We start from the raw sequence: 7,500 nt of genomic DNA, 5'->3' as shown, positions 1-7,500 counted from the left end.
TCCAGTTGCAAATTTATAATTGTAACTAATTAAATACACTTTATAACATTTTTTTCAACAGGGGCATTGAATCAAGCCAACTGACTGGCTAGTGACCAACAAGCCGTATCAATGCCAATTTCATACATACATTGAGGCCAAACTCTCGCCTGACTTCTCTATACAGGGTGAGAAGTGACAGTTTTGATCTGTCAAAGTTTGAACCACACCAATTGGTGTAACTAGTGCGAACTTTGCCGTGACAACAAATAGACCAAAACATACCAGTCAAGACCAAGTGGAAATCAAAGGGAACACTAGAGCTCTCTCTATCTCTCTTTCTCTCCTTGAGTCTCCCACTGGTATGCTAGTGGACTTTCCTTGCTAGACATTTCCAATTCCACTCATCCACTGAGTATAGCTACACAGGTGCACGGACGCTTAAGGCCGTGAATGGTTAGACCGTTGCTCAAGCGGTAACCATGTGCTACACCAATACCAACAACAGGCTCATTTAGACTGAGATCCACTTTAGCCCGTGTCTACGGCTTCCATTCATCAAGCCCCAACTTTTCTTTTGGATAGTGACCCCCTCATATAAGGTCTGGGGATTATCGGCAGGGGTTCCGGTTGCAAATTTATAATTTTAACTAATTAAACACACTTTTTAACATTTTTCAACAGGGTCAGTGAATCAAGCCAGCTGACTCGCTAGTGGACCAACAAGCCGTATCAATGCCAATTTCATACATACATTGAGGCCAAACTCTCGCCTGACTTCTCTATACAGGGTGAGAAGTGACAGTTTTGATCTGTCAAAGTTTGACACACCAATTGGTGTAACTAGTGCAAACTTTGCCGTGACAACAAATAGACCAAAACATACCAGTCAAGACCAAGTGGAAATCAAAGGGAACACTAGAGCTCTCTCCATCTCTCTTTCTCTCCTTGAGTCTCCCACTGGTATGCTAGTGGACTTTCCTTGCTAGACATTTCCAATTCCACTCATCCACTGAGTATAGCTACACAGGTGCACGGACGCTTAAGGCCGTGAATGGTTAGACCGTTGCTCAAGCGGTAACCATGTGCTACACCAATACCAACAACAAGTTCATTCAGACTGAAGATCCACTTTAGCCCGTGTCTACGGTTTCCATTCATCAAGCCCCAACTTTTCTTTTAGATAGTGACCCCCTCATATAAGGTCTGGGGATTATCGGCAGGGGTTCCGGTTGCAAATTTATAATTTTAACTAATTAAACACACTTTTTAACATTTTTCAACATTGGTCAGTGAATCGAGCCAGCTGACTCACTAGTGGACCAACAAGCCGTATTAATGCCAATTTCATACATACATTGAGGCTAAACTCTCGCCTGACTTCTCTATACAGGGTGAGAAGTGACAGTTTTGATCTGTCAAAGTTTGAACCACACCAATTGGTGTAACTAGTGCGAACTTTGCCGTGACAACAAATAGACCAAAACATACCAGTCAAGACCAAGTGGAAATCAAAGGGAACACTAGAGCTCTCTCTATCTCTCTTTCTCTCCTTGAGTCTCCCATAGGGTATGCTAGTGGACTTTCCTTGCTAGACATTTCCAATTCCACTCATCCACTGAGTATAGCTACACAGGTGCACGGACGCTTAAGGCCGTGAATGGTTAGACCGTTGCTCAAGCGGTAACCATGTGCTACACCAATACCAACAACAGGCTCATTTAGACTGAGATCCACTTTAGCCCGTGTCTACGGCTTCCATTCATCAAGCCCCAACTTTTCTTTTGGATAGTGACCCCCTCATATAAGGTCTGGGGATTATCGGCAGGGGTTCCGGTTGCAAATTTATAATTTTAACTAATTAAACACACTTTTTAACATTTTTCAACAGGGTCAGTGAATCAAGCCAGCTGACTCGCTAGTGGACCAACAAGCCGTATCAATGCCAATTTCATACATACATTGAGGCCAAACTCTCGCCTGACTTCTCTATACAGGGTGAGAAGTGACAGTTTTGATCTGTCAAAGTTTGACACACCAATTGGTGTAACTAGTGCAAACTTTGCCGTGACAACAAATAGACCAAAACATACCAGTCAAGACCAAGTGGAAATCAAAGGGAACACTAGAGCTCTCTCCATCTTTCTTTCTCTCCTTGTGTCTCCCACTGGTAAGCTAGTGGACTTTCCTTGCTAGACATTTCCAATTCCACTCATCCACTGAGTATAGCTACACAGGTGCACGGACGCTTAAGGCCGTGAATGGTTAGACCGTTGCTCAAGCGGTAACCATGTGCTACACCAATACCAACAACAAGTTCAGTCAGACTGAAGATCCACTTTAGCCCGTGTCTACGGTTTCCATTCATCAAGCCCCAACTTTTCTTTTGGATAGTGACCCCCTCATATAAGGTCTGGGGATTATCGGCAGGGGTTCCGGTTGCAAATTTATAATTTTAACTAATTAAACACACTTTTTAACATTTTTCAACATTGGTCAGTGAATCAAGCCAGCTGACTCGCTAGTGGACCAACAAGCCGTATTAATACCAATTTCATACATACATTGAGGCTAAACTCTCGCCTGACTTCTCTATACAGGGTGAGAAGTGACAGTTTTGATAAGTCAAAGTTTAACACACCCATTGGTGTAACTAGTGTGAACTTTGCCGTGACAACAAACAGACCAAAACATACCAGCCAAGACCAAGTGGAAATCAAAGGAAACACTAGAGCTCTCTATATCTCTCTTTCTCTCCTTGAATCTCCCACTGGTATGCAAGTCAATTTTCCTTGCTAAACGTTTCCAATTTCACACACAATCACACTCATTCACGGATTATAGCTACACAGGTGCACGGATGCTTAAGGCCGTGACTGGCTAGACCGTTGCTCAAGCGCTAACCATGTGCTACACCAATACCAACAACAAGTTCATTGAGACTGAAGATCCACTTTAGCCCGTGTCTACGGCTTCCATTCATCAAGCCCCAACTTTTCTTTTGGATAGTGACCCCCTCATATAAGGTCTGGGGATTATCGGCAGGGGTTCCGGTTGCAAATTTATAATTTTAACTAATTAAACACACTTTTTTACATTTTTCAACATGGGCACTGAATCAAGCGGCCTGACTGGCTTATAACCAACAATCGATTTCAAACTCTTATCCTAGTCACAAGCCCTAGTGCAAATGAATGGGAGAACTAGAGCTCTCTCTCATTGGGTCGCCCACTGGCATTCTAGTCAACTTTCCTTGTTAAAAGTGTCCAATGCCGCACATTTGCACACTCATCAACTGAGTACAGCTACACAGGTTTACGGATGCTTAGAGCCGTGATTGATTAGACTGTTGCCTTAGCGGTAGCCAAGCGCTACACACAAATCAAAGTTGTGCAAATAGTTTAATTAATGAATAAATACCAGACAGTCAGAAAGTTATCCCATCTAGATTATGCCCACCGCTTAAAGTACGGATGCTTAAAGCCGTTGAATGGTTAGACTGTTTCTCTAGAGGCAAACAATTGCTAAAACATAGACCAACAATATAGTCCTTTTTCGCGCTCAAGTTCACCGCTTAAAGAATGGATGCCTTCAAGCCGAGGCTAGTTAGACCCGTTGCTTTGGCGGTAACCCATTGCTCTAAGCACATACCAACACTATACTCCTCTTTCATAGGGTATTTCATTGAACCCATTGTTTGTCGCTTAAGGCGAGAATCCTTAAAGCCTTCAATGGTTAGACCATTGCTCCAGTGGTAGCAACCATCCGCTTCACACATACCAACAATATAACTCATTTTCCTATGGGGTTCTCATACAGCCCATGTCCACTGTAGAGCATTCAAGCTTCTCTCTTGCTCTCTCTTTCTCTCTCTTTTGCTAATAAATACCAGACAATCAGAAAGTCATCCCATCTAGCTTATGCCCATCGCTTAAACTACGGATGCTTAAAGCCGTTAGTTAATGGTTAGATTGTTTCTTTAGTGGCAATCAATTGCTAAATATATACCAACAATATAGTCCTTTCTTATGCCCATGTTCACCGCTTGAGGCACGGATGCCTTCAAGCCGAGGCTAGTTAGACCCGTTGCTCTAGCGGTATAGCCATTGCTATAGGCACATACCAACACCATATTCCTCTTTCATAGGGTATTTCATTGAGCCCATGTTTGCCGCTTAAGGCACGAATCCTTAAAGCCGTCAACGGTTAGACCATTGCTCAAGTGGTAGTAACCATCCGCTTCACACATACCAACAATATACTCATTTTCATATGGGGTTCCCATTTAGCCCATGTTCACTGTATAGCATTCAAGCTTCTCGCTCTCTCGCTCTCGCTTCGGGATAGGCGGGGAGGGGGTGCCCGCTGTCTCCAATCACTTTCCACAGAGTGTCTAATCATTGCCTCAGCTCAGCCCATCACTCTTGGCCAATATCATTTTTCACGGCTTCCATTCATCAAGCCCCATTTTTTAATTTGGATAGTGACCCCCTCATATAAGGGTGAGGATTATCGGCAGGGGTTCCGGTTGCAAATTTATAATTTTAACTAATTAAACACTAATTTAACAAAATTTTTCAACATGGGTACTAAATCAAGCGGCCTAACTGGCTTATAACCAACAAGCGATTTCTACACATATACCAACAATATAGTCATTTTTTTAATATGGGGTTCCCATCTAGCCCCTGTCCCCTGTAGAGCAGTCAAGCTTCTCTGTCGCTCTCTCTTTCGCTAATAAATACCAGACAGTCAGAAAGTCATCCCATCTAGCTTATGCCCACCGCTTAGAGTACGGATGCTTAAAGCCGTTGAATGGTTAGACTGTTTCTTTAGTGGCAATCAATTGCTAAACATATACCAGTCCTTTCTTATGCCCATGTTCACCACTTGGTGCACGGATGCCTTTAAGCCGAGTCTAGTTAGACCCGTTGCTCTAGCGGTAACCCATTGCTCTAAGCCCATACCAACACCATATTCCTCTTTCATCTGGTATATCATTGAGCCTACGTTTGCCGCTTAAAGCACAAATCCTTAAAGCCATCAATGGTTGGACCATTGCTCAAGTGGTAGTAGCCATCCGCTTCACACATACCAACAATAGACTCATTCTCATATGGGGTTCCCATCTAGCCCATGTTTCCTGTATAGCAGTCAAGCTTCTCTCTCGCTCTCTCTTTCGCTAATAAATACCAGACAGTCAGTTAGTCATCCCATCTAGCTAATGCCCACCGCTTAAAGTACGAATGCTTAAAGCCGTTGAATGATTAGACTGTTGTGTTTAGCGGGAATCAATTGCTAAACAGTAGACCAACAATATAGTCCTTTCCTTATGTCCATGTTTTACCGCTTAAAGAATGGATGCCTTCAAGCCGAGGCTAGTTGGACCCGTTGCTCTAGCGGTAGCCCATTGCTCTAAGCACATGCCAACACCATGTTCCTCTTTCATAGGGTATTTCATTGAGCCCATGTTTGCCTTTTAAGGCACGAATCCTTAAAGCCGTCAATGCTCAAGTGGTAATAATCACTCTGCTACACACACATACCAAGGTACCTAGGCACGGTGCTCAGGTTCACCGCTTAAAGTATGGATGCCTTCAAGCCTTGGCTATTTGGACTGTTGCTGTCGCGGTAATCCATTGCTCTAAGCACATACCAACACTATATTCCTCTTTCATCTGGTATATCATTGAGCCTACGTTTGCCGCTTAAAGCACAAATCCTTAAAGCCATCAATGGTTGGACCATTGCTCAAGTGGTAGTAGCCATCCGCTTCACACATACCAACAATAGACTCATTCTCATATGGGGTTCCCATCTAGCCCATGTTCCCTGTATAGCAGTCAAGCTTCTCTCTCGCTCTCTCTCTTTCGCTAATAAATACCAGACAGTCAGACAGTCATCCCATCTAGCTAATGCCCACCGCTTAAAGTACGAATGCTTAAAGGCATTGAATGGTTAGACTGTTGTGTTTAGCGGGAATCAATTGCTAAACAGTAGACCAACAATATAGTCCTTTCCTTATGTCCATGTTTTACCGCTTAAAGAATGGATGCCTTCAAGCCGAGGCTAGTTGGACCCGTTGCTCTAGCGGTAACCCATTGCTCTAAGCACAGGCCAACACCATGTTGTTCCTCTTTCATAGGGTATTTCATTGAGCCCATTGTTTGTCGCTTAAGGCGAGAATCCTTAAAGCCTTCAATGGTTAGACCATTGCCCCAGTGGTAGCAATCATCCGCTTCACACATACCAACAATATAACTCATTTTCCTATGGGGTTCCCATACACCCCATGTCCACTGTAGAGCATTTAAGCTTCTCTCTCGCTCTCTCTCTCTCTCTCTTTTGCTAATAAATACCAGACAATCAGAAAGTCATCCCATCTAGCTTATGCCCATCGCTTAAACTACGGATGCTTAAAGCCGTTAGTTAATGGTTAGATTGTTTCTTTAGCGGCAATCAATTGCTAAATATATACCAACAATATAGTCCTTTCTTATGCCCATGTCCACCGCTTGAGGCACGGATGCCTTCAAGCCGAGGCTAGTTAGACCCGTTGCTCTAGCGGTATAGCCATTGCTATAGGCACATACCAACACCATATTCCTCTTTCATAGGATATTTCATTGAGCCCATGTTTGCCGCTTAAGGCACGAATCCTTAAAGCCGTCAACGGTTAGACCATTGCTCAAGTGGTAGTAACCATCCGCTTCACACATACCAACAATATACTCATTTTCATATGGGGCTCCCATTTAGCCCATGTTCACTGTATAGAATTCAAGCTTTTCGCTCTCTCGCTCTCGCTTCGGGATAGGTGGGGAGGGGGTGCCCGCTGTCTCCAATCACTTTCCACAGAGTGTCTAATCATTGCCTCAGCTCAGCCCATCATTCTTGGCCAATATCATTTTTCACGGCTTCCATTCATCAAGCCCCATTTTTTCATTTGGATAGTGACCCCCTCATATAAGGTCTGTGGATTATCGGCAGGGGTTCCGGTTGCAAATTTATAATTTTAACTAATTAAACACTAATTTAACAAAATTTTTCAACATGGGTACTGAATCAAGCGGCCTAACTGGCTTATAACCAACAAGCGATTTCTACACATATACCAACAATATAGGCGTTTTTTAATATGGGGTTCCCATCTAGCCCCTGTCCCCTGTAGAGCAGTCAAGCTTCTCTGTCGCTCTCTTTCGCTAATAAATACCAGATAGTCAGAAAGTCATCCCATCTAGCTTATGCCCACCGCTTAGAGTACGGATGCTTAAAGCCGTTGAATGGTTAGACTGTTTCTTTAGTGGCAATCAATTGCTAAACATATACCAGTCCTTTCTTATGCCCATGTTCACCACTTGGTGCACGGATGCCTTTAAGCCGAGTCTAGTTAGACCCGTTGCTCTAGCGGTAACCCATTGCTCTAAGCCCATACCAACACCATATTCCTCTTTCATCTGGTATATCATTGAGCCTACGTTTGCCGCTTAAAGCACAAATCCTTAAAGCCATCAATGTTTG

This window comes from Artemia franciscana, chromosome 5, assembly GCF_032884065.1.
Source record: "Artemia franciscana chromosome 5, ASM3288406v1, whole genome shotgun sequence".
In the NCBI taxonomy this organism is placed as follows: domain Eukaryota; kingdom Metazoa; phylum Arthropoda; class Branchiopoda; order Anostraca; family Artemiidae; genus Artemia; species Artemia franciscana.
The sequence above is the reverse complement of the archived record's forward strand: the minus strand, read 5'-3'. Positions refer to the sequence as shown.